The sequence below is a fragment of the Dama dama genome, chromosome 19 (genome assembly GCF_033118175.1).
Source record: "Dama dama isolate Ldn47 chromosome 19, ASM3311817v1, whole genome shotgun sequence".
In the NCBI taxonomy this organism is placed as follows: domain Eukaryota; kingdom Metazoa; phylum Chordata; class Mammalia; order Artiodactyla; family Cervidae; genus Dama; species Dama dama.
The window spans coordinates 18,091,701-18,119,042 of NC_083699.1; positions in this window are offsets into that span (position 1 = coordinate 18,091,701).

Consider the following 27,342-nt stretch of genomic DNA (forward strand, 5'->3'; position numbering starts at 1 on the left):
CAGTGCATGGCTAGTGAATAGTATGAAGTTATTATGAATTGTACTGTTATGGATATTTAATATTTAATACATGTCCTTTGGTGAACATATACAGTCATTTCTATTGAGCACAAAACTAGAAATGGATTGCTAGCTCATATGATATACACATATAATGTTTGGCAGATATTGCCAAACACTTTTCTGAAGTGCTTGTACTAATTTATACTTCCTCAAGCAGCACATAAAAGTTGTGATTGCCTCATTTATTATTTCCTACCTTTTTTTATCACTCTGAAGTGCATGTGGTAGTATCATGTTGTAGTTTTAATTTGCATATCTCTAATGATTAAGGAAATTCAGTGTTTCATGTGTTTATTGGCCATTGGAAATCTTGTATGAAGCATCTATTCAAGTATTTTGTTAAGTTTTTTCTATCGGATTATCTCTTTATTTATTTTTTTTAATTGATTTTGTAGTTCTTTATATATTCTGAATGGGTCCTTTGAGAGAGCCATGTACTATGAATATTTTCTCCTACTTGGTAGATTTGTTTTCTATTATCTTAAAGGTATATTTTCTTAGATATAAATTAAATAATTTCAATAAAGTTTATTTTTAACTTTTTTCTCTTGGAAAATTTGTGTTTTTTTTAAACAATCTTTGCATTCCTCAAGGTCACGAAGATGTTTTCTTATGTTTTCCACTAAAGGTGTTCTATTTTTCATTTATATTTTTAATCCATTTAAAAAGAATTTCTGTGTACAATACAGGATAGGCATTAAAGAGACATTAATAAAACATACCATCTTGTACTCTTTACACTGTATTTTCATAAATCAGGTGACCCTATGTTTTGGCATGGTTTTATATTCTTTCATCTGTCTTCTTGGCCACTTTGTCTATCCTTGAGTTAATACACAATTGTCTTAATATTATAACAAGAATATATTCTGATATCACTTCCACATTAGAAAAATATATGTAATTTAAAATTTAAAATGAAATAATCCATAATTTTCAAGACATGACAAATAAAACTTTATTATGTATTAAAATTTTTATGCAGACCACAATATAAATATATTTTATAGTCATAAGACATGAATTAAGTATTATTTTTAAAGTAGTTCAAGCACAATATGCTTTTTTTGAAGTTAACTGTTTAAAAAAAGAGTTCTCTGTACTTTTCCAGTGTATTTTAATTCTTCTTTGATGTATTTTATTACTTGAGGTGTTACAGGTCACTGGCTTCCCTGGTGGCACAGATGGTTAAGAATCCACCTGCAATGCAGGAGACCCGGCTTTAATCCCTGGGTTGGGAAGACCACCTGGCAAAGAAAATGGCAACCCAGTATTCTTGACTAGAAAATTCCATGGACAGAGAAGCCTAGTGGGCTACAGTCCTTGGGGTTGCAAAGAGTCAGACATGATTGAGTGACTTAACACTTTCACTTCACTTTCTCATGGTGCTTTTATTTGCCCAGTCCTAGAAATTGGCATTTCTCTTTTTTCTTTCTTTTACTTTACTTATTTACTTTAAAAAACATATTCTTTTCAACTATTATTATTATTATTGGTTGCACTGCTTTTCAGGGATCTTAGTTCCCTGACCTGGGACTGAATTGAACCCAAGTCTTGTGAAATAGAATTTCTGTGTCTTAACCACTGGATTGCCACAGAATTACCAGCAATTCTTCCAGAAGACTGGTTTCTGTCTAGTTGGGAAAGAAATCAGAAGCCAGGAACTCAGCACTTATTTTGATTATTGTACTTGGTGCTCCATGGTATTTTAGTGACCCGAATGAGGACAGAAGGCATGTGAGTGTGTGTGTGTGTATGGGGGGGGGGTATGCTACTGTACACATATGTAGACATGTATTTCATATGCATATATTATATATATATATATACATACACATGTACTTTTATGGATATAAATATAATATCCTGCTGATAACTTTAACTCCAATCCAGCACAATGAGATTTATTCTAGATTTCTTTCTTCTTATATTTTTAACTCCTTTTGCTAACATTGAGAAATCTAACAATGTCATCAAAATATTTATTTTTCCAATTCCCCTATATATATAACCAATATCCTTACATTTAACAGCTCCCACTCCATTTGACTTCTTTCCTTACATGGGCTTCAGGCCTTACCAGGACTCCCTCTTTGCTTTTGTCTATGTAATGGCCCTTTGTAAAATTGTTAAGGAAAAAAGAAAGTAAGGAAACAAAGAAGAATCATATTTTTCTTGGACAAATTTTGGAAGACAAATATAATTTCACTTTAAGGCAAAATTAATGACAAAAAAATGGGAAAAGAGAAAGAGAATGATATAGTCTATACTTTGTGAGGAGGGGTGAGGTCTTTCATTTGGTCTTTATTAAGTAATACTACTATTATTTGTGTTAAGGGGTGTCATAAACAATAACAGTGGTCATATTTTAATCTTGATTTTTCTATATTTTACTAATGAGTATCACATAATTATCAGCCTGACACCACAATTTATTAAAAGACAGAAATTGTTGATGTCTTCTATAGGATTCCAAAATAGAAGTTAGCAATATGTATTAAAAATATATAAATAAACATATATATATATAACATATGTAAAAATATATATGGTTTATCATTGTTTTCTTCTGTTGTCAAGCTGGAAATAATTACTAATCCTCTATCTTGAAAAGTCATCTTACATTTTTAAAAATATTTTGTGTCTTTTGAGTTCTACAATCATCATCTTTGTTGCTATTTTCAGAAATTGTTATTCATTTTTTAGATATTATATTAAGCACTGAATAGGGTATTAAACAGACAGGGTACCTGACTTCAGACCTTTACTCTAAGGTCTTACATGGAATGTGAATATTATTAAGTTACTCTTAGGTGCATGACAAATTGATCTCATAATACATAGAGGTTCAAATATGATATGGTATTTTTTAGGAAAAGTAATTTTCCAAGGTGAGTTTTCTTGGTCAGAAGGAAGACATATCTTCCCACAATCACTTAAACTAACAGAACTTCTTCAGTCTTCAACATACGGCTTCTAAGTTCACCATGATGGCCTCCACTGAGTCAACTAGAAGGTGGGTGGATCACAGTGCACACGTGGGAAGTTTCTATGGGGCAGGCTCTAAGTGGCTCTTCTCATTTGTTCTGTTCTCATTCCTTTGTCTAGAACTGTGTCACATGGCTACATGAAACAGCAAGGAAAACTAGGAAATGTAGAATTGACATGTGTCCAGGGAAAAGGAGAAACCGATTCTGGTGAATAGCTAAAATTAGCTGCCACAATAATATATTAAATGCATAAAAAGCAGACATGCTCTGGTTGAAACTCAAAAGTGACACTATACATAAGACACCCCACCCTACCCCCAGGAGATACTGAGTAGATATCCTTTCAGCCTCTTAAAAGACAGAAAAAAATAACAGCAACAATCTTTTTTCCAAAATCTAGGTTTTCCTAGAACATTGTTTGGAAATTATTGCGTAAAATGTACATATTTACTAACCAATTCGTAGAACTATATACTATAAAAAATAAAAGCATATATCAAAAACAGTTATGTTACAAATGTACCCACTGATTCAGCAACTTTATTTCTGGGACCCTATAGTAAAGAAATAAAAGTATATTTTTAAAAGTCTTGCATTAGACATGTACACATTGGCTCAGCAGTTCAATTTCTGGGATTCTATACCAAAAAATAAAAGATCATGTTGGAAAACTCTGTTCTCAGCAATTTGTTCTTCAGAATGTCTTTTGAACAGTATTTGCAGTAGCAAAAGCAAAATAAAATACAACAAAAATTGAGCTAGAGGAGAGGAATGCATCAATATTTTTAGATCATGAAATATTCTGTGATTGTTCCTTAGAATTAATTCTATTTGGTGTATAGAAACTTCCACAGTGTATTGATAGATGGGAAAAGCAAGATCCTGATCATTGTGCATAACATGAGCTTATTTTCCTAAAATAATGAGAAAATAACCAATGTTTCTAAATGCAGAGCACATGTATGGGAGAAGAAGAGTTTTAAGCATGAGAGGTACCATTTTGTTTAATCTTTGCCATTGTTACTTGTCATGGGTAAGGTCAGATGAGCTCTGGAAGTAGGAAAACATAAAGACCATATGGTAATTTTACCCAGTTAACAGCATTAATGATATAATAGATGATATTATCAGTGGTAACACAAGAATGTATGTGAAATGAAATGAATGGATAATTAGCACAAGTATAAGACACACTTTTATGCTATTGTGATGTGATTCAAGATGGGTTGCATTTGTTATTTGTCTTTACTTTTGTATATTCCCTGATAATGTAGAAATTTTCCTATAAAACACTATTTATGGATTCTCTTTTTATAAAATACCATCAATATAAACAATGCTAGGTGAAAAAGAGTCAGAGATGAAATTCAAATTAAAATCTTATCTCTATAATCCTTGAAAAATGCATGTATTTTACACTTGTTTAGAACAAAAAGTTCTGTTACTTCTGACAGTAAATGTCCCTTTGGGCACATCAAGTTCATTTGGCAAGAACCTGATTATTAATGTATGTTTGTATGTGTGCATTTTATTGGTTTGACTAATTAAAATGGTTTGTCTAAATATAGGTTCTATGCCATATATCACGTAAGTGCCTCAAGTATGACATACATTTGAAGAGTATTTCAGATGTGCATTTTTAGTAATGGTTCATAATAATAATCATTGTACCGACACTTTATTTGCATAAGCTCTTCATGGAACCTAGAAGATCCAAGGTGGGATTTTAATTTCTCATTGACAATAAAACTGAGCCATCATAATATGGAATACAGCAAAGAGAACAAGCATAAATATGAAACAAATTTTGGTTCTAACTATCTGCCATGATTTATCATGTCATTGCTGTTTCTTTGCTCAATGAAGAGGGGGTGAAACACATGCTGCCTATGAATTTATAATAATTAAATTAATTAACTAAGTACTTCTTCACATGCACTTCTCTAAAATAAGAAGAGCTGGAGGTAGGCAAAGACAATATGCATAATAACTTTCTGGCCAATATTTATATAGGTAGTGACATGGCTTGCCTGCTCAATGTGTAGACTCTTGGCCAAGAGCAGTGATTTCTTCTTATATCTATAATGTTAGATCATCTTCTATCCTACTCTCCCGAGAATGGTATCATTGAACAGCTGTGGAAATATATTTAAATTTATTTATTATTTACTTATTTTTGGCTGTGCATGATTTCTCTGGTTGTGGTGAACCAGCAATACTCTCCAGTTGCAGTTCTCAGGGTTTTCACTTGCAGTGGCTTTTCAGGCTTTGGAGTACAGGCTCTGGGGCACCTTGGCGTCAGGAGTTATGACTCATCAGCTCAGTAGTTGCTGCTCATGAGCTCTAGAGTGTGGGCTCCATAGTTGTGGTACATGGACTTAGTTGCCCTGTGACATGCAGTATCTTCCCAGCCAGGGATGCAACCGGTGTCCCCTGCATTGCAAGGCAGAGTCTTAACCACTGGACCACAAAGGGAGACCTGGAAATATATTTAAAGAGAGAAATGAGCCAGGTCTCACTACAAACTTGATTAAAATAACTCATTAAGATTCAAACTTGTGTGACATACTTATGTACTAAAGTAAAGACTTACCATTGTTAAGTAAAATGGCTGAGGAAGAGATCAGATTTCCTTTGCAGTTTCTTTTATCCAAGTCCTAGTGGATATTTATATCAAAGTCAACTAGATCCATGTTTTCTTTTGTTACATAAAAGATGTTTTTTTGAAATCTTTTATGTAACAAAACAAAAAAATTGAGCAAAGTTGAAAAATTGCAATATGTGAATTACAGTATATGAATATAAATGAAAATATTCATAGTTATTTTAAGACAGTTCAAATATAGAAGAATATTAAATGAAAATGAAATAATACAGATTTGAAACGTCATTGTAACACTGCCCTTACAAGTCCTGCTATGGAACTCTTTGTAAATTGAATCAATTTTTAATCTGTCCTTTTGTATCATTGTAGGCATGGTCCCTAAAATTGAATATAAGGAAACAAACCAAGAGAAATTAGTTTTAAAAAACAGCCCCGTGCATGCTCAGTCCCTTTTCTCTGTCTGAGTCTTTGCGACCCTGTGGACTGTAGCCCACCAGGCTCCTCTGCCGTGGGATTCCCCAGGAAAGAATACTGGAGTGAGTTGCCATGCCTTCCTCCCGGGTATCTTCACAACACGAGGATGGGACCCCGCATCTCTGGAGTCTCCTGCATCAGTAGGTGGGTTCTTGGCCGTTAGTGCTGCCTGGGAAGCCCATTTTTTGCATAATATTTTAGAAGTTTGAAATTATTTTAGTGGTTTTTCTTTCATTGGAGGTTTGTTGAGAGCCAAGTTATCTCTGCACAATTTTATGAGCTTCCGAGGTGGTGCTGGTAGAAAAGAACCCACCTGCCGATGCAGGAGTAAGAGACATCTGTTGGATCCCTGGATTGGGAAGACCCCCTGGAGGAGGGCATGGCACCTCACTCCTGTATTCTTGCCTGGAGAAGCCCCTGGAAAGAGGAATCTGGCGGGTTTTGCTGCATAAGGTCGCAAAGAGTCAGACACGACTGAAGTGACTTAGCACTGCACAATTTTATCTTCCCCCAATTGAACAATAAGAATATATTACAAGACGTACATTGATAGTCACAATTATGAGTGATTTTATAAGTAATTTATAATGATTATCATTAGTTAATGGCATATATGTATAAATATGTATGTGAACTAAATATTCATATGAAAGACTTTTTTTAAATCCTCTTTTAGATGATGTCTAACTTTTCTTTGGGAGATAATTAGGTGCTATGTGAGAAAATTATTTTATATTTTATTTTTGAATCCATTTTCTCAGGAAGAAACTTAAAGACTACATATGCTAAAGAAATATGTTAGATGCTTGTCACAAACTGATTTATGTGACAAGTTCATAGGCATTTAATTACTTTAAGTGTGGGAACACACCTGCCTAATAAATATTAAAAATTCTTATAAACATTTGATATTGTTCTGAAAAAGCTATGATCCCAGTTTTAGCTTAAGAATAAAAATTCAAAATAATCTATATTGCTATTATAACATTCTTAAACTTTTTGCAAAATTTAAATGAAATATTTTGGAAAAATTTCAGTATCACTTCAAACATATTTGCATATATATTTGTCATGTAATTTTGGAGGGAGGGTAGTCATTTTCCCACTGTTAGGTGTATATAGGAATTATTAAGAGTTCTTTGTTGGTCGGTATTGTATCTTTTGTTTTGTAAATGTCATGAATATATTAATAATAGACATGCTGATGTATTAAGCTGAATATTAAAAAAATAATGTTATCTTTAAATTAAGTACCAATTCTGAGACTTCCCTGGTGGTCCAGTGGTTTGAGACTTCACTGTCTTTGAATGCAGGGGGTGCAGGTTCAGTCGCTGGTGGGAGAGCTAAGATCCCACATGCCTCACAGCCAAAAAACCCAGACATAGGACAAACAATATTGTAACAAATTAAATAAACACTTTAAGAATTGTCCACATCAAAAAAGAAATCTGTAAAAAGTAAAGTACCAATGTCCATAGTCAACAATATTTCAGAGGACCTCCAAACATAGCTTTGTTTTTGGTAATTTTTAGAATAATTTTGATTTTATAATAACTTCAAACTCATGTCTCTTTCCCTCTCTCTCGCTCTTTCTCTCACTCTTGAGGTATTAAGTAACTTGACTAGAAACAAGTAACCTTTTGATTTAAAATGAAAATATTACATCCAATTTATATCTTTCATAACAAGTGCATAACTAGATAAATTAATTCTATACTTGAAATACCATTATAACAATTTAGTCAAATCAGCCAATTCATTTGTAGTGAATTGAAATAATTTATGGTTTTGTGTATAAGTTTGAAGTTCCAATTTATTTTTAATCCTGTCTTTAAGCATTTCGCATGGAGAAGTAGCTTTGCTGATGACAAGTTATTATTGCCTATATCTTCAGGGGGAATTAGTTCAGTGTGGTGATGCATCACAGCAAAATTAAAATCAAATTTCAGTTGTCTCATAATAGTTTTTCATAATCATCTGAAAACCTAGTTAGTTAATACTACCGACATGTTTTCTGTTCTGAAAACCTAACAGGTGTTTGGTAGATTTTCTTCATCTGTTACAAATCAGTCTTGATTCCAACTGGACGTGTTCCATTCAATAGATGGACATTTTTATACTTGTAGATATCCTGCACCTGTTCAAACAGTATCAGCTCCAAACCTCTCCTCTTAGTTGATGCTGGCTGTTCTGTTCTTGACACCTGGCCCATTGATCCACATCATTGTCCCTACAGGAGAGATTTATTATACAGATACTATTGCACCTGTCTCAAATTATCTAAATCCATCTCTGTCTAGCACATCAACAATCTTAGTAGAACTGTGGAACCATAGGTTGACCTATGCGGAATCATATTTTTGTTTCATGACAAGATGATATATTAATTCTCTAAAATCTTCATCAAAGTTAATTGTAACTGTTACCACTAGAAATAATCTTTAAGACTTCATTCATGAGTTTTTCCAATTTTCAGAATAAAATAGACAATTTTAAGAGTCAGCAGTAATTTTCAAGTCAGAAATTATAGCAGATGAAAAAACAAACTCAAAAAACTTTAAAATAGGTTACAATAACCTTATGTTAGGCACAAAGTGTGATGTTCCTAATAGATGAAAACTCCTGTGAAATCAAGAAGTTATAACTAATGATACATAAATACATTTTGTAGAAAAAGAAAAGCAAATGTCCCTGAACTTACATAAATATTAACATTATAATAAGACCATTCTGATCTTTCACATCACAAAAATTTTACAGACACTCCTACATGGGTTCTGAATTGGCAGATTCTCAAACTCAAATTCCAGCTGCAGTTTTTGAATATGTGGATGCAGAATTGTGGATACAGAGATCCAACTGCAATACACCATTTTATATAAAGAACTTGAGCATCCACAGATTTTGGTATCCATGGGGGTTTGGAACCAATTCCTTGGGGGTAACCAGGAAGTACAGTACATGATCTTTTGAAAAAGTTGGGGAAATGGCATACTGTCAGTGGAAATATAAATTGTGCAAACTTTTGGGAGGGAAATTTGACACTATCTAGCAATTACCTATTCACTTAGTCTTTGATGTACTTATAGTAATCTAAAAATATTCTGGCTAATATATAAATTACCATACACAAAAGTTCTTCACGTGACATTATTTGTAATTAGCAGATGTTAGAAACAGTTCAAATATGCATCAGGAATATAGGAGTAACAGGAATAAGGAGGAACAATAGCACTTCCATAAATGAGGTATCATACACACTTGGGAAGAACCAAAAAGACATCTATGTAATGATAGGTTTCCAATATATATTGTCCAGTGAAAAAAGCAACTTTAAAGTATCTCTTCACAAGTAGACATATAAGTAAGTTAGGTCGATATATAGATAAATGAAAGATAGCTGAAGTTGCTTTATGAGCTTTGCAGGATTACTAGGGCTAAGAAAGTTAGATAAATAAATCTACCTATCTAAATATCTATATATTTAGAGAGACAATATACAGTCTTCCTTGGCATCCACAGAAGATTCATTCTAGATCTCCCCATGGATATCAAAATTTGCAGATGTTCCTTATATAAAATGGCATAAATTTTCATATAACCTGCTTACATCTTCCAGTATACTTTAAATTATCTCTAGATTACTTATAATAGCTAATGCAATGTAAATGATCTGTAAACAGTTAAGAGTACAAAACAAATTCAAGCTTTGCTTTGCAACTCTCAGGAATTATTTTTTTCAAAAAATTAATTGAAAGTGAAAATACAGAACCTATGAATATGGAGGGCCAAATGTCTGCACCTATGTGTGTGTTGTGTGTGGATATTTTATGTTTAAAAATTGTTTTAATGGTAAAAAAATTTTAAATATTTTTATATACATTAAAATAATACTTTTATTTTGAGATAATTGGGGATTGTAGAAATTGGCAAAATTAATGCAGAGTTTCTCTGTCATAGAACTTTGCCTAATGCTAATATCTTCTGTAATCATAGGGTATTATCAAAAGCAAGAATTTAACATTGGTATCATACTTTTTAAAATAATACTTTTCATAATAATTTTTAAAATATTTTTAAGAAACATGAAAATAATAAACAGTGGTAGCAAAATGGTTAGTAGTCGTGCGTGTGTGCGTGTGAGTCGTTGCTCAGTCATGCCTGACTCTGCGACCCTATGACTGGTGCCGGCCAGGCTCCTCAGTCTGTGGGAATTCCCAGGCAAGAACACTGGAGTGGGTTGACATTTCCTATTCTAGGGGATCTTCCCAATCCAAGGATGGAACCCACATCTCTTGTATCTCCTGCATTGTCAGACCTTTACCACTGCGCTGACTGAAAATAGTAGTTGGAGGGAAGAAATAGTAAAAGAAACAGAGGAAGGAATGGAAGAGACCCCAAAATAGGAAAGTGGGGGTGTGATCCATAATTCATTTCTTGATGCATTGTTAGGTCATTCCCATGCACTGTAGTTGTAATGGATGACTTTGTCCTAAACTACGATAATGAAGATTTCAAAGTCACTTCCCCATAGTTAAAGTTTAATGAATAGTATGATAGAGAAAAAAGTATGAAATTTTGAGATTAGCATCTGTTCTTAAAGAATAACTTTATCTAATTTACAGAGAATTTTTACCACCATGCTGAGGAAAAAAAAAATTGAGTTTTATTTTGTTTTTGATGATTGCTTTCCTCCTATTTATATTTAATGTAAGATTTTCACTTCTACCCAAAATATCTATCCCAAATACCTTCTATACAATTTGATATTTAATTTTAGATGGTGATATTTGGCTCATCACCCAAACCTCAGAATTTACACCTGAGGCATAAATTTATTTACCTTGGGAAAATATTAAGAGTTCTAAATAGATAGAGACTTTGGATAAGTTTTATGCTGTATATAAAATATGATTTATATTTAAATATACATTTTGGTTAGATAGAATTCTCAATATTATTGCAAATCTTTAGATAAGGATAATTGATGATGTCATGAAAACATAAACATCTATATATTTTTATTGTCAGACACTAGTGCTTTAAGACATACGTTTATTTATAAAGCAGTACTTTTGTCTAATTGTCAAAATGACTAGTAGAATTCTCTTTCTGTAAGTTGTATAGGACAAGTTATTTTCAGTAAAAGCAGTAATATGGGCTAGAGAAAATCACTAGTATAGGCTGGAAAAAGAAAAATGTTCAAATTAAACATGATTTAATCTTCTAGAGATGATATTTAGTAATTATCTGATTTTTGTTGAATTAGTTAATGTCTATTAGACTTAGTCTACTCATTTATCAAACAAGATTAGGAATTTAGTATCTATCCTGTGGAATTGTTAAAATGATCATATGATTATGAGCCTGACTTACTGCCTACTGCTAAGGAAGAAAGTTTAAAATGATCATATACCACACCTCAAATAAAACCCTTGAAACATTGCATAAAGAATGTTACTTTTGTTACATCCTTACTTTCTGTTTCTATTTTTAATTACAGTGCTGGTATCATAGCAATACAAAATGTTTTGTAGTTGGGTTTAATCACTTAATAATATATTGCAAATATTTCTACAAAATTATAAATTTAAAAATACTTTATTTTTTAAAGCATTTAGGCTCATAAGTATATAAATACATATATATATATAATTTTAAAATTTTATTGCAGTATAGGTGTTTTACAGTGTTTTATAAGAATCTATCATTTGGAAGTATTCAGTTCTCTAAAGTAGATAATTTATATTTATTACTTTTGTTCCATTGTAAAAATTGATATGTTAAGTATCCTAAGACAAAAGTTCTGTAATTTTCTCTATTTTCCTTAAAATAAATGTGTACATGTGGTATGATATGGGTTAAAAGTGATAACATGGTTTCTTAGTTGTTTTTTTTTTCCCCAGATATTCTTCCATACATTTGCATAGATCTGTACTTACACTTAAATTATTATTTTTTATCCATTGGTTGCTGAACATGGGTATAATAAATATGCTTTATGTATTTATTGACAATTGGTATTTATTTTTGGTGAGCTTGTTATTTTATCTTCTGGGTTCTTGACACATTCATTTTAACTGTTGAATTCATATTTAAATTTTTTAAGTACAAGTTCCTACCAAATATTTAGAATTTGGTCACTATACTATTTGTTAATTATATGGCACTGCCCATCATCTTGCACATTTCTCATAAAATTGCTGAACACACAGGTAACAGGTTAACTTTTCTTTTTCATATTAATTACAATTTACTACATAAGGTTTCTTTTAAAATATATGATAAAAATTTTATTGTAATAATTATACTTTGGTGGCAATAATGGTAAAGAACCGACCTGCCAACGCAGAAGACATAAGAGGCCTGGGTTCAATCCCTGGGTGAGGAAGATCCCAGGGAGGAGGGCTTGGCAACCCACTCCAGTAGTCTTGCCTGGAGAATCCCATGAACAGAGGAGCCTGGTGGGCTATGGTCCATAGAGTCACAAAGAGTTGGATATGACTGCAGTGACTTAGCATGCATGCATGCATGCAAAAGCTTTTGACTATCAGTCATTTATCTAAAATTAATTTAGCACTGAGAATTACCTGCAGTATTATTTCTTGAAAAACTACATATAAAGTTATAACTATTTAAGGATAAAGAAAAAGAAAGAAGGAAGGAAAGAAGGTAGGAAAGGAAAATGGAAGGAAGGAAAGGAGAAAAAAGCTTTGATTTTAAAGGGTGTCCTAATCAATTATATGTGGATTGGGAGACAGGATCAGTTATTTCATATCATGCAATTGAAAGCCCCTGGGCATCATATTCATAATTTTATATGAAACACAGGCTACAGAACTCACAAAAGTAAACTATGCTAAAATGTATGGTATACTATGAAACAATTCTATTAATATACAGCTTGTCTCATGGAATTAAGGTAAGAAGTCACTTTAAATAAACATAAATATCGTTTGAGTGACTAAGTTAGACAAAGCACATTCTTGACACCATGGATAAGAATTGTAGATATAGAGTTATGACCCAAATTTTCCCTTCAGGGAATTCCTAGTTGGAGAGATAATCTAATGTCAGCGAGCCTTTTATTAAAAGCATTAAGTAGACCTGTTTTCTCAGCTTAGTTACTTTCTCCCAGAAACTTTGCTCTTTTCACCTCCAGTCCTATATACTGTTACTTTTATTTATAAAATATTTATTGCAATATATATATATAATATATATTGTATATAAAGTTATATATATATATACTTCATATACATAATTTCTTTCTCAACTTATAAATGATCTTTACATCTATCTGTCCATCATCTATCTAACAGAAAGAAACAGAAACAGAGATGCTAGCCTAGTACTGTGCTGAGTAAAAGTAGGGACTTAAGAAATAGCTACAGAATGACCCAGTATGCTGAAAACCAAATTCTATGTTACTTGAATGAAGAGCTTACTTTCCTTATATTTATTGAGAATTACTCAGTTCACATTATTTTCTAAGACAATATAACAGACAATGAGAAAAATGTGTAGCAAAGAATGAAAACCAGAAATAATCAACAAAGTCTTCTAAGTGGGAAATCTCTATAATTAATATGAAAATTATCATAAATAGCACTATTGATTATAAAGATATTACATTAATGTTTCTAAGTCCCTGCTTATGAAACGTGAAGGTATATCTTTAAGTCTTTAAACAGCATTTGATTGTGTCCAAACAGGTAAGTGCTTATATTAAAAATGGAATATTACCAAAATATGGGGATCTGTTTAGCATAAGAAAAGTCTTGTTATAATTATACTTCAAATATTTACTGAGAATGTAGTTTCTCCTATTTAGTAAGAAATCCTCTGGTTCTGACAGAAGAGTGAATGACAAATCCTCCAACTTGAACAACCTGTTAAAAGACAAATTTCATGTGATCTATGAAAATATTTCTGACTCTAGAGGAAGAAAAGAACAGTGATGGAGCCAATAAAGATTTTCTGCCTTGGAAAAATAAGCAAGAATTATGAGAATTTCAAAGGAATCAGACAAGCAGGACAGAAATGAAGTCCCAGTTTGGGTAATTAACCAGAACAAACAAAAAATTTGATGCCTGAAGTGACATAAGAAGAGACATCACTGTACTGTTACTTCTCAGAAACCCCAAAGCAGCTTTATGAAACAAGAATTAGCCAGTAGAATTTTTATTTCAAGAAATATTTCAAATAGCATTCCACTTAGACTGGGAAAAACAAATGCTTGTTTACATTAAATAGTACCAAGATCCAGTTTAATTAATAATTATAATTAACTTGGTTAAACTTGAGTAGCACTTTTCTTTTAATTTTATTTTAAACTACACTATAAGATTCAGTATTAAATTCCATTTGATGTACAAATAGCAAAATATTTATTTAATATAGAAGTGGTGGAGTGGAAGATCTCTCCTGTATTTTTAGTATCTTTGCTTTTAACTTTAAAAAAAAAAAAACAGGTTTTTTTTTTCATGTGCTATTGTTGCCTTTATAAATTATTTATATATTCTTTCAAGGAATCTCAAAATTAACAATGTCATTTGATAATTCATCAGTTCAGTTCAGTCTCTCAGTCGTATCCCACTCTTTGCAACCCCATGGACTGCAGCACACCAGGCCTCCCTGTCCGTCACCAACTCCTGGAGCCTCCTCAAACTCATGTCCATCAAGTCATCATGTCCATCAAGTTGGATGGTGATGCCATCCAACCATCTCATCCTCTGTCATCCCCTTCTCCTCCTGCTTTCAATCTTTCTCAGCATCAGGGTCTTTTCCAATGATTTCAATGATAAACCATGGACATTAGTAAATTCTAGGAATTAAACTATATGTCCTAAGATAAATGAATCAATGAAGAAAGCTCTGTTACATACCTAAAACCCATCAGGTTTACTGTCTTCTTTCTAGACAAAAAAAGTGGATTAACTCCTACAAAGACATGCTTTCACTTATCTTTGGAGACCCTGTATTTGTTTTTGTACTAGTTAGGGTTTTCCAGTAGTCTTCTCTGCTTTAATGGAAATGTTCTATACCTACACTTTCCAGTATGGTAGTCACTAGCCTCATGGGACCACCAAGCATTAGAAATGCAGCTAGTGGGACTGATAATATAATTTTTTTAAATTATGCTCATTTTAATTAATTTTGATTCAAATAGTTTGACTTAGGGTAGCCTGAAAAGCAGAGCCTGAAACAGTGACTTACATAGGGTTAATTTACTTGAGAATACAAGAGTAGGGAGCAGGAGTGAAGGACAAGGAAAGTGGAAAAAAAAAGAACAAAAAGTTAATATACGGATGTATTATCAAATTGGGCATGGATTGTAGCAACTGATGCTCAGTTTTTTAGGACTTCTGAGAAACTTTATAAAGTTCATTTCAAAGTTGTTTATACAGAAGATTAAAGGGAGAAGCATTTATCCCTCAGCTTCCATTTCCCACTGATTCAGAATCTCAAAGGTATTAACTTTCCCACATTTTAGGGTTACACATGTCAACTGAAAAAAAACAAAAAATGTGCAACATAAAAGTTGAGAATTATGTTTTATTTGGTGGACAAAACTGACAAGCCCAAAATGAAGCCTCTCAGATAGCTCTGAGAGACTTCACCAAGGTGGTAAGTAGGAGCCAGGATATATGTGTACTTTTGCAGCAAAGGCCAGGTAGTCAGAACCTTGAAAGAACACTTGTAATGAAAGAAAACCAGCTATCTCAAGTTAAGGAATTTAGCAGTTTTTAATGTATGGGAAGATGCAAGAGTCTGGTCTGGACTCACTGAAATCATTCCTTTGATAGTCACTTCAGCTATCCTGTGTTTTCTCGTTTTGCATGTGCTCCAGGTGCATCACTAGGGGTGGTTACAGTGGCTGACTGCTGGTGGTCAGCCTGTTTCCACTCAGAGTCTCCTCAGTGCTCACCATCAAGGGTGATTGTAATGTGATTGACGGCTGCTCCGTACTTTGTTTACTGGTATGGCAGGCGATTTTTTCATTGGCACATATACATGAAGACTAAGAGGATTTACCAGGGACTCTACTCACAAGGACTTTAGAAGAAACTCACAATAAGAAGGGTGATGCACATGGGTCCCAGATGAGGGACTTATGTGAAGTTGGTTAAAGATTTGTGAACACGGTCACCACAGCTCTGTGTTGATGGCAGTCAGGGAACTAGCTGAATGTTTTCCTGGGCTATAAACATTTTAACTAAGTGAGTAAAATACATATGGTCTCTGATCTTATAGAACTTATAATCAATTGGAGTAGATAAGGAAATAAAGAATAAGCAAACAAAAAGATAATTAGAAAATGTAATGAGTGTTGTTTTTATTGTTTATTTATTTATTAGTTACTTTGGCTATGCTGAATCTTCAGTGCTATGCACAGGGTTTCTTTAGTTGCACCAAGGCGGGTGGGGGTGGGCTATTTATTCTCTAGTCATGGTGCTCTGGTTTCTCATGGCTTTTCTTGTTGCAGAACACAGGCTTTTGGGAATGCAGGCTTCAGTAGCTGCAGCCTAAAGGCTCCAGAGCACTGGCAAGCTTAGTTACCCTACGGCATGTGGAGTATTTCCAGACTAGAGATTGAACCTGTACCCCCTGAATTGGCGGGTAGACTGTTAACCACAGAACCACCAGAGAAGTTCCATAATAAGTGATGCTGAAAGACTAAGCAAAGTATATGGACACAACATACTAGGAAGAGAGTTAATTTGATAGAATGTTCAGAGAGAAAGATATCTTCTCTGAAGAAGATAGTATTAAAGCTACAACATGGATAATACAGAGGAAGCCAGGGGAAAATATTATTCAGTAGATCAAGGAAAATATAAAGTAAGTCACGTTTCTAAAATGCCCACTTGGGAGCAGAAAAAGAAACCCCTAGCCCTCTCAACAAATAGATGGTAAGTCATTATGGCCACCCTATCATTTCAACCAATAGTGTTGCCAAGAAGAATGATCCTTCAAGACTTATACAGTTGTTAAATCAATATTCTGCATTTCAATGGTTGACAATAGCCAGAAAATTCCTTTATAATGAAAGTATATGAAACCCATTACTGAAAAATGAAACGAGTTGAAGCCATAAATTTTGATTTCAACATTGCAGCAGGAAATAACTTTAAAATAGTCAATTGTTCACTGGGAAAACAACAACAAAAAATCATGAAAGCTGGAAGTGAGGAAAAATACATTTTAAAGAAAAAGTGTTAATTTACCTGCATTTAACAGAGAAGCAAAACTGGGGTAGGGGTCTATTCTGATCATTGATTCATGAAAACTTGAAAGTTTTCAAAATATAATCTGATACAACTGGAATAACAATATTGGATTTTGGTGGTTAAATTAATTTGATTCTCCTTGAGTATAGATTACTTTTATTGTCTGATATCTCAATATGGAAGATTTAATGCACTTATTTGGGGAAATTAAATTTAAGACAGAAAACAGAATGTTTGAAACAAGCCAATGAAGCATTATTTGCCAAGTAACAAATCATAGGTTTCAACTTTAACTTTCAAAACTATGCATTATGGTACACCAGTTTCTTCCTACCCAGCTCCATGCTCCTGGAATATTTTATTTTACAGGAAGAATTGTTTTTAAGTATTTGCATAAAATGTTGAAATTATCAAATTTATTTTTAAAGCAAATGTTTTGTTCCAACTTTAATTTGCACTCTTATTTTATCTTGTACTGGTCATTTTAAAAGAAACACAGGTGCTATGGAAAAAAAAAAAAAATGTATATATATTTATATACGTCATCACCACAATAACTCCAGGTAGTAGACACCATTCTTAACCTAGTTTTACAGAAGAGAAAAATGAGGCACAGAGATATTAAGTAACTTCTCTAACTTGTTCTCCTGTACTCTTAGAGACTATAACAGTGTCTGACACAAAGCATGCACTAAAAAATTGTTGTTGACAGTATTTTGTTTGTTGTTGGCACATACAAACTCACTTTTCTATGTGTCATTCTGCAAATGCTAAAGAAAACACAATTTTAGCTTCTTCCCACGCTACATTCAGAACAAAGCCTATTCTTTTGCTAGTCTTCTCCATCTCATATTTTGGTCACAACCTGGGTAAATGCTCATTTCTTCCAAACCAAAAACTCATGAGTCATCCTTCAATATTTTCTATTTCTCATGCCTTACATCTAATCATTCACATATTCAGTACTGTCTTCTAAAATACACTAAAAAATATGTTCCTTTCTCTCCATCTCTATTGCCAAAATATTTCAAGCCAGCATCTTTAATCTCTTAAAGCAGAAATAAGCTTATGGTCTTGTTACCAAACCAGGTTTGCTTGCCCAACATGCAGTAAGCCAGACACTGAGGTTTGTTTCTGAGATGAGGTTTATTCACAAGGCAGCCAACTGATGAGACAGGAGAATTTATCTCAGATACACCTCCCAAAGGCTAGGAGCTTGGCATATTTATGGGTGAAGAGTGTAGGGTGGTCAGAGGTAGAGGGAAGGTGATTGAAGGCCAGAAAACTGTCATGTGATCACTGCTCCTTGCAGGCATGTCTGAGTTACATGCTTCTTCACGGGATGCATGTTCAGAAAGTGGCAGCACTAGCATGGCCCAGGGCTGGAGTCTTTGGTTCTCTAATGTTAAAATAAAATGGAACAAGACCCTATGGTTCTTTGCCCCATGTCCTCAGTTTGCCTTTTTTCTGTGGAAAAAAAATTAACCAAAGAATAAGCTTAATCAGAGAAGTGGGAAAATACAGAAACAAAGAAAAGCAGTCGAACAAGACATACCCATAACAGCAAAGTCAGTAAGCAAGGCAAGGAGCTTTAGTTCTTTCTCAAGAACTAATAGATAATATTCTAAGCCATATCCCGTGAGCTGTCATAGATACTGAAATCCCCACCAGGTAGAGGAAGTTAACTATGTGATGGCCAGAAAGACTGTATCCATAACATGGACTGACATGATTCTGAGAATTGGCTTCAAAGAAATGGGAACAAACTGATCCTGGAAGTGAAGATTAACTATACTTAAAATAATCAAGATGATGTTGGTCAGACCAATGAACAATTTCAAGGTGACTCTCAGAGCTAACTGTGCTGTTTCTGCATGTAGCCCTCTCCCTTCACCTATAAAAGCTCTTGCCCCCTGATTGTCAGCGGGGGTCAGTCAGCCTTTGGACAGGAATCATTCCCACGCCTTCCCCAGCCCCCACCCTGGTTGCCAACATCCAAGATAAAGCAAACATTCCTTTCCACAAACCTAGACTCGGTATTGGATTTGGAGCAGAAAGCAGCTGTACCCACCACTTTCAGTAACAAAGGGTCACTTATTGGATAAGAAAGTCTATTCTGTGCAGACTCTACTTAACCACACAATGCAATTTGCAAACTGTTCCTGCTGGAGCTATTCCTGTTCCCTTTCATTGTTTTATTTTTCTCCAAAGCATTTATCACCTATCAATACACTAAACATTTTTCCTATTTTTTGTATTTATTTTCTGCTTTCTCTCACATAAAAAGTATAAATTTCATAGAGAGTATTCCTCAGTTCCTAGAATAGTTTCTAGGACATGACAGGTACTCAGTAAACACATATTAAATAGTTAGAAGGATCAGTCAATCAGTAATGAATGATCTACTAGGCACTGCTTATTTGTGGCTTTTCTACATCTCCGATCTTCTGTTTATCCATGTGTTCACTCTGTTTGGTGATTCTTCAAAGGCTGGATATTTTTCAATCCCTCAGCACTCAGTTTAGAGGTCACCATCTCGGAAAAGTCTTCCAATACCATTCCATTTAAAGTATCTTTCATCTTTCTACTCAACATCACTAATAATTCCTGAAGTGAAACTGAAGGTGAAAGTCTTTCAGTCATGTCTGACTCTTTGCGACCCTATGGACTGTAACTCTCCAAGCTCCTCTGTCCACAGAATTCTCCAGGCAAGAATACTGGAGTGGTAGCAATTCTCTTCTCCAGGGGATCTTCCAGACCCAGAGAACAAACACAGGTCTCCTTCATTGCAGATTCTTTATTGTATGAGCCACCAGGAAAGTTGCTAACCAACATCAATATTTTTCATAATACATTTTAATCTATAGCTATTTTTAAAAAAATGTGTACCTGTACTTGATTTTTATCTTTCTCCCTAGTAATATATGTAGGGAAAATCCTCAAGGGCATAAACTACCATGTCTGTTATTTTACCTTTAGTGATCAAACAAGTGCTTGGAACATAATTGGAATACAGTTGTTGGAGAGGGAGAAGGGGGCATTGGCCTTTCAAGCTTAATGCAGTTATCTCTGTGTAATAAAATTACTGGAGGCATTTATATAATACCTATCTAGATTTATTTATATTTAGCATATACTACTTATTTACTAAAAGATTTGCACATTTACAAAGACACAGTGTCATTGATTATAATGATTATACCCCCTTATATTTTGCTTGGTCTTCTTCACACTATGTGTGTTTGGAAAACAAGTTTCTAGGCAAGTAGACCCTAGTACACTAGGCAAGATTTACCCTGAAGCAGAAGCCAGTCATAACAACATGGAACAACAGCAGGCTCTTACCAGACCTCATTCCTGGCAGAGGTCTTGCATCTTTTGTCCTTCTAGACTTCATCTGTTAATAACATTTAAAAAATATTTATTTTGTTATTATATACTCCGCACTCATTTATGTCATTTGCAATTGTTTCCCTAAATAATTCCACACTCTGCTTTGGAAAAGAATCTGCATATTCTGATCTGCTTTAAGATTCCTAAGACTATTTAACATTCTCAAGGATTCTGATAGAAGGTTCTCTGCTCCTCTTCCTCTTTCTTTTTCTCCTGGCCTTTATTCTTATCTCTTTTCTTATAAGGTATGCTATCTTGGGCCCTTTGGAGTAGCAAAAGACAACTCATTCACCAATGTTCTTGTATATGAAATGATAACCTCTTTGCATAACCCAATTCATTTGCAAAGGGGAAAACTCATTTTTCTGAACAGGCCTCATTTCTCCCTTCACTAACCTCCTTTGTAATTCTCATCAGTATTTTCACTGTTCCTTGCAACTGTGTTTGATTCAATATAAGATTCTCATTGTTTCACCCTTTCACTGGTTTTTATGAAATCACTCTGTTTAAGTATTATGTCTAGCTTCCATTCCACACTCTGTTTTCTTCATGTGTCTAGTCTGATGTGCCTACTTATTTCTCAGACATATTCATTTGGAGATTTTGCTTCCACTTTGAATCCCACATGACAAGGACATAATTCTCAATTTCATTTTCTTGCAAAAGTGACAAAAATAAGGTGGTAAAAGACTCATCTTTAGCAGTTTACTCATTGTGTGACAAGACAAACACTTCTGTGTATAACATGAGTTAAAAATACAAAATGATTTATTTAATTTTTGATGTGATTATATTTAAAACACGAAAGGGTTTGTATTTAGTTCATTTTAGGTGAAAAGAAAAATTTCAGACAAGTATTTTGGTGCTGTTTTTCAAAATAGAAAATGTTCCAATTATGCAGTTCTTTGCATACAAAATGAACCAAGATCCTGTCATCAGCATGCAGTTTGAATTAATGTGTTCAAAGAAATGGTGATAGATACTCACTGACTATTAAACTTACCAAAATAATTGAATTCATTTCTATTAAATCTAACTAGCATTTGTTGAATGGTAGGAAAACAATTGAAATAGATAAAAAAAAAATACCTGGATTCAGGTCCATTTGCTCATTCAAAGCATTTGTTGTTATGACTGATTTAATTTGTTCGTTTGCTTTCAACTCCTAGTGCGCTCAGATGCTATATTAGTTACTAAGAATGTAAACTGAGCAAGAGTCAGCATTCTTAGACCTCAATTGCTACCCACTGAGGCAATTTTACAGTTGATGTTTGAACAGCATGGATTTGAGCAGGTTCATTTACATGAGGATTTTTGTTTTCAAAAATCATAAATACTACACTACTAAGTAATTATTTGTTGGTTGTATTGGTTCCCCTTGACCCACAATTCCACAAGGGGTGTGGCCCAGATGTATATTGTACCTTCATTAGGCTTGTGTCACAGCCAAGAAGCCCCAAGATTAGGAAATTCCCCATCTTTTAAACAGTGTACTAGCAATCTTGGGCCATGTTTGCCTGGAGGAAGACATGATCTTTATCATCCCATCTTGCAAACCAATTTGTCCTCAGCCCTACAGAGTGACATTATCTCTATCTTCCAAGACTATGTGCTGTACAAATGTCCTTATTAAGATAGTCCAGAATATAAACTGATTAAATACTAGGAAAAAAACCAAAAAGCATTGTTTACTAACAGGTGTTACACAGATATGTTTCCTAAGTTCACAATATGGTAGATGCAAACTGCTTATAAAAGTAGACACGAGTTAATAACCACTTATTTTCCCAAGGTTTATGTAACTTCAAGTTGTGCTTTCTGAAAATCGATGTACTTTGTACTTAAAGATAGCTCTTCCTTTATGATTTTTTCCTATGATTTTGTCCTTAGAAGGCTTTTCTCTATATTACATAAAGAGTTTAGAGACATTATTTTGGTTCTAGAATTAGTTTTGATTTAGAATAGTCATAAAAAGATCCACATGATTTGTGAATGTCAGTGGGAAGATACATTGATTTAGGGAATAGAAACAAAAGTTAGTGGAACTTCTGTTTCATTTGTAAAGCCTTTAATTATAATTAAAAATTAATGCCAACATGTGGGTGAATTATACATTCAAAAATATAGTAACTCAATGAGTATTCCCTGATACATAATGAAAAGATAACATAAAAATTTATAACAACCTGTATCAAATAAGTTAGAGAGTATTTATACAGTTTATTGAATGGGAAAAAAAAAACTACATATTGATATTTATGGTATCTTAATTAGATATTGCATGCATGCATGCTAAGTTACTTCAGTTGTGTCTGATGCTTTGCAAACTTATGGACTGCAGTCCACCAAGTTCCTCTCTCCATGGGCTTTTCCAGGCAAGAATACTGGAGTGGGTTGCCATGCCCTCCTCCAGGGGATCTTCCTGACCCAGGGATCAAACCCACATCTCTTATGTCTCCTGCATTGGCAGCCAGGTTCTTTTATCACTAGCACCACCTTGGGATGCCCAATTAAACATTAAACCATACCTAATTATATATTTAGTCAAAACAAAGGGAAATTATCCATATATGTGTCTTTCAAAATCCTTTGAAGACATACCTTCTTTACACTTTTAAGTGGGAGGGGGAATAAGCAACATAATGACAAAATAAAAGAATAATTTAGATTTGCCTGTTTCTATTGCTTTATGTCTAGTTCAGTAAAATTATTTGCTTAATGTCCTTAATTTGGTATGCCCAAATATATATAATAGTCTTTAATACCAGACAGACATATTATTTTTCTTAATATCTAATACCACATCCTTATGCTATAAGTTGAACTTAGCTGAAAAATAAAAGAGGTATATTCATAAAGAACAATGATGCAAATCAATATGCATTAAAATATAAAAACTATTCCAGGAAGCCAAAAAGTGACTTATAATCATCTTTAAGTAAAAATCTTAAAACTCTTCCTTCTAGTGTAATATAATAAAAATTAAAAATATGTTACTTGGAAAAAAATCAGAAATACTTCTAAACAAGTAGTTTTCAACTAGCATAATAACAACTTCCTTTTACTCTTCTTTTTTTTTTTTTGGAAAATTTCAAATACATACAAAACTTGAGAGAATCATTTAATGTCTCCTTTTACCCATCAATGACAATATTTTTATCTATACATCTATCAACTTCCCTCCTGATTTGTTTTATAATAAATTCCATGCATCATTTTATTTTATCCATAAGTGTTTCATGAGTATACTTTTAATTTGCTATTTTAATTGAAGCGTTTTGAAACTTTAAAAGTGAAAATAAAGCAAGAACTGGAGGCAATGTCATTGAAGTTGCTAAAAATCAAATGATCTTTCAATTTATATTATGAACATTAATATTAATCAGACAATGCATCTATGAACACATTGGATTATTCACTGAAGTATATACAAAGAAACATGTACCAAACCTACAGATGTTAAAGAATTTACAGTTTATTTAGACAAATAAAATCCAGTTGAGTTTCATAGAATTAGAGAATGAACTTACATGGTTGCCAGAGGAAGGATGGCTGGAAGGGATAGTTAGGGAGCTTGGAATTGCATGTACCCACTACTATATGGATAACCAACAAGGTCCTAATGTATAGTACAGGGAGCTCTGCTCAATGTAATGTGGCAGTCTGGACAGGACAGAGAATGGATATGTGTATTTGTAGGGCTGAGTCCAATTCACTATCCACCTAAGACCATCACAGTATTGTTAATCTTCTGTTCAGTTCAGTTCAGTTGCTCAGTTGTGTCTGACACTTTGTGACCCTTGGATTGCAGCACATCAGGCTCCCCTGTACATCACCAACACCCAGAGCTTGCTCAAACTCACATTCATCCAGTCGAGTCAGTGAGGCCATCCAACCATCTCATCCTCTGTCATCCTCTTCGCCTCCTGGCTTCAATCTTTCCCAGCATCAGTTTTTCCAATGAGTCAGTTCTTCATATCAGATGACCGAAGTATTGGAGCTTCAGTTTCAGCATCAGTCCTTCCAAAGAATGTTCAGGACTGATTTCCTTTAGGATTGACTGGTTTAATCTCCTTGAAGTCCAAGGGACTCTCAATAGTCTTCTCCAACACCACAGTTCAAAAGCACCAATTCTTCAGTGCTCAGCCTTCTCCATGGTCCAGCTCTCACATCCATGCACGACCACGGGAAAAGCCATAGCTTTGACTATGCAGACCTTTGTCAGCAGAGTAATGTCTCTGCTTTTTAATATGCTGCCTAGGTTTGTCATAGTTTTTCTTGCAAGGAGCAAGAAAGAGTCTTTTAGTTTAATGGTTGAAGTCACCATCCACACTGATTTTGGAGCCCAAGAAAATAAAGTCTGTCACTGTCTTCATTGTTTCCCCATCTAGTTGCCATGAAGTGATGGGACCAGATGTCATGATCTTAGTTTTCCGAATGTTGAGTTTTAAGCCAGCTTTTTCACTCTCCTTTTTAACCTTCATCAAAAGGCTCTTTGCTTCTTTGCTTTCTGCCATAAGGATGGTGTCATCGGCACATCTGAGGTTATTGATATTTTCTCCTGGAAATCTTGATTCCAGCTTGTGTTTCATCCAGCCCAGCATTTCACATGATATACTTTGCGTATAAGTTAAATCAACAAGGCTGCAATATAGAGCCTTGACACATTCCTTTCTCACTTTGGAACCAGTCTGTTGTTCCATGTCCAATTCTAAATGTTGCTTCTTAACCTGCATACAGATTTCTCAGGAGGCAGGTAATGTTCCTTTGGTATCTCTAATTTTCTTGAAAACATCTCTAGTCTTTCCCGTTCTATTGTTTTCCTCTATTCCTTTGCATTGATAGCTGAAGAAGGCTTTCTTATCTCTCCTTGCTATTCTTTGCAACTCTGTAGTCAGATGGGTATATCTTTCCTCTTCTCCTTTGCCTTTCATGTCTCTTCTTTTCTCAGCTATTTTTAAGGCCTCCTCAGACAACCGTTTTGCCATTTTGCATTTCTTTTCCTTGTTGATGGTTTTGATCATTGCCTCCTGTTCAATATGATGAACCACCATCCATAGTTATTCTTTCACTCTATCAAATCTAACCCCTTGAATCTATTGGTGTCTTCCATTGTATAATTATAACAAATTTGATTTAGGTCATACCCAAATGGCCTAGTGGTTTTCCCTATTTTTTTCAATTTAAGTCTGAATTTTGCAATTAGGAGTATAATATAGTTAATAACATAAAGGGGCTTTCCTGGTAGCTCAGCAATAAAGAATCCACCCGGAGACATGGATTTGATCCCTGGGTCGGGAAGATCCCCTGGAGAAGAAAATGACAAACCACTCCAGCATTTTTGCCTGGGAAATTCCATGGACAGAAGGAGCCTGGCAGGCTAAATCCATATGTCCCAAGAGAGTCAGATACAACTTACCAACTAAACAACAACAATAACAAGTAGAACAAAAATTGCTATAGCCTGTACCTTAAAATAGTGGAAAAAATCCCACATAAAATATTATTTCTGAGCCATTTCATAAAAGTACTTTCAAAATATAAACCTGAAATCTATATTTCTACTTTACAAGTAGTGCTAAAAAAAGCAGAATAATGATATCCAACAGAGATTTCTCAAATGACTAAGACCATTAGTTGTCTAAACTTCATACAGATATAAAAATAAATCTTTAGGAGTAATGTTATTCAAAATTAATTATTTCCTGTCTTAAAGTTGAGCTCATAATATAAAAATATCCATAGAAATTTTCGTTTTAAGCATGAGTGATTTTTTTTCTCATTTTTGTTTTTTGGTTTTTGTTTTTTTAACCCAGTATATCTAAGTCAGTTTGTTTAAAGGCATATCTTCCTAAGAATACTTCTTAACACTGCAATTTTCCATCATCACTCTATTGTCCTTAAAATGTATCATTCCAAACTTTACTTTTAAAAATACACTTGAGAGATGAATAATACCCACTGGGCAAAAGTTACTGCTCTATAATAGTATGGACCTGGAAACTCTTAATTTCTATTGAATTTACTTGTAACAGGGCAGTTTTATTTCTTTCCCTCTATGGCATGTCACCCTAATGTTAAGAAAAGTAGAAGAAATAATATAGACTTTAATTTTAACCAATCAAATGAATATTCTTGATTTTAATTTCCTGAAGTTTCTTGTCTCTTTAAATTTCTTTAAAGAAATGAGACTTAAACTGAACTTTATAAAATCTTTGATATGCAGTTAAATTCTCTGTTATGGAAACTCAGATTTTTTTAAATTAGCAAATTATTTACTTTTCTACTGTGGCCTGCAACATTTGGGGATTGCACCCCCAAAAGAACTGCTCTAATTTTCAGAACTTATGAATGAGAGATCAGCAAACTGAACTTAAAAATAGGAAGATTATCCAGGTGGACCTGAATTAATCACACGGGTCCTTCATGAAGCAGAGAGTGTTCTGTAACTGATGCGTGAAAGATGGAAGGGGCCATATATGAAAGAAAGAGGTTAGTGATCTCTGACTAACTGCCAGAAAGGAAAGAGACTTTGGACCTTTTGCTACAAAAATTGATTCTGTTAACAATAAGATCAAGTTTA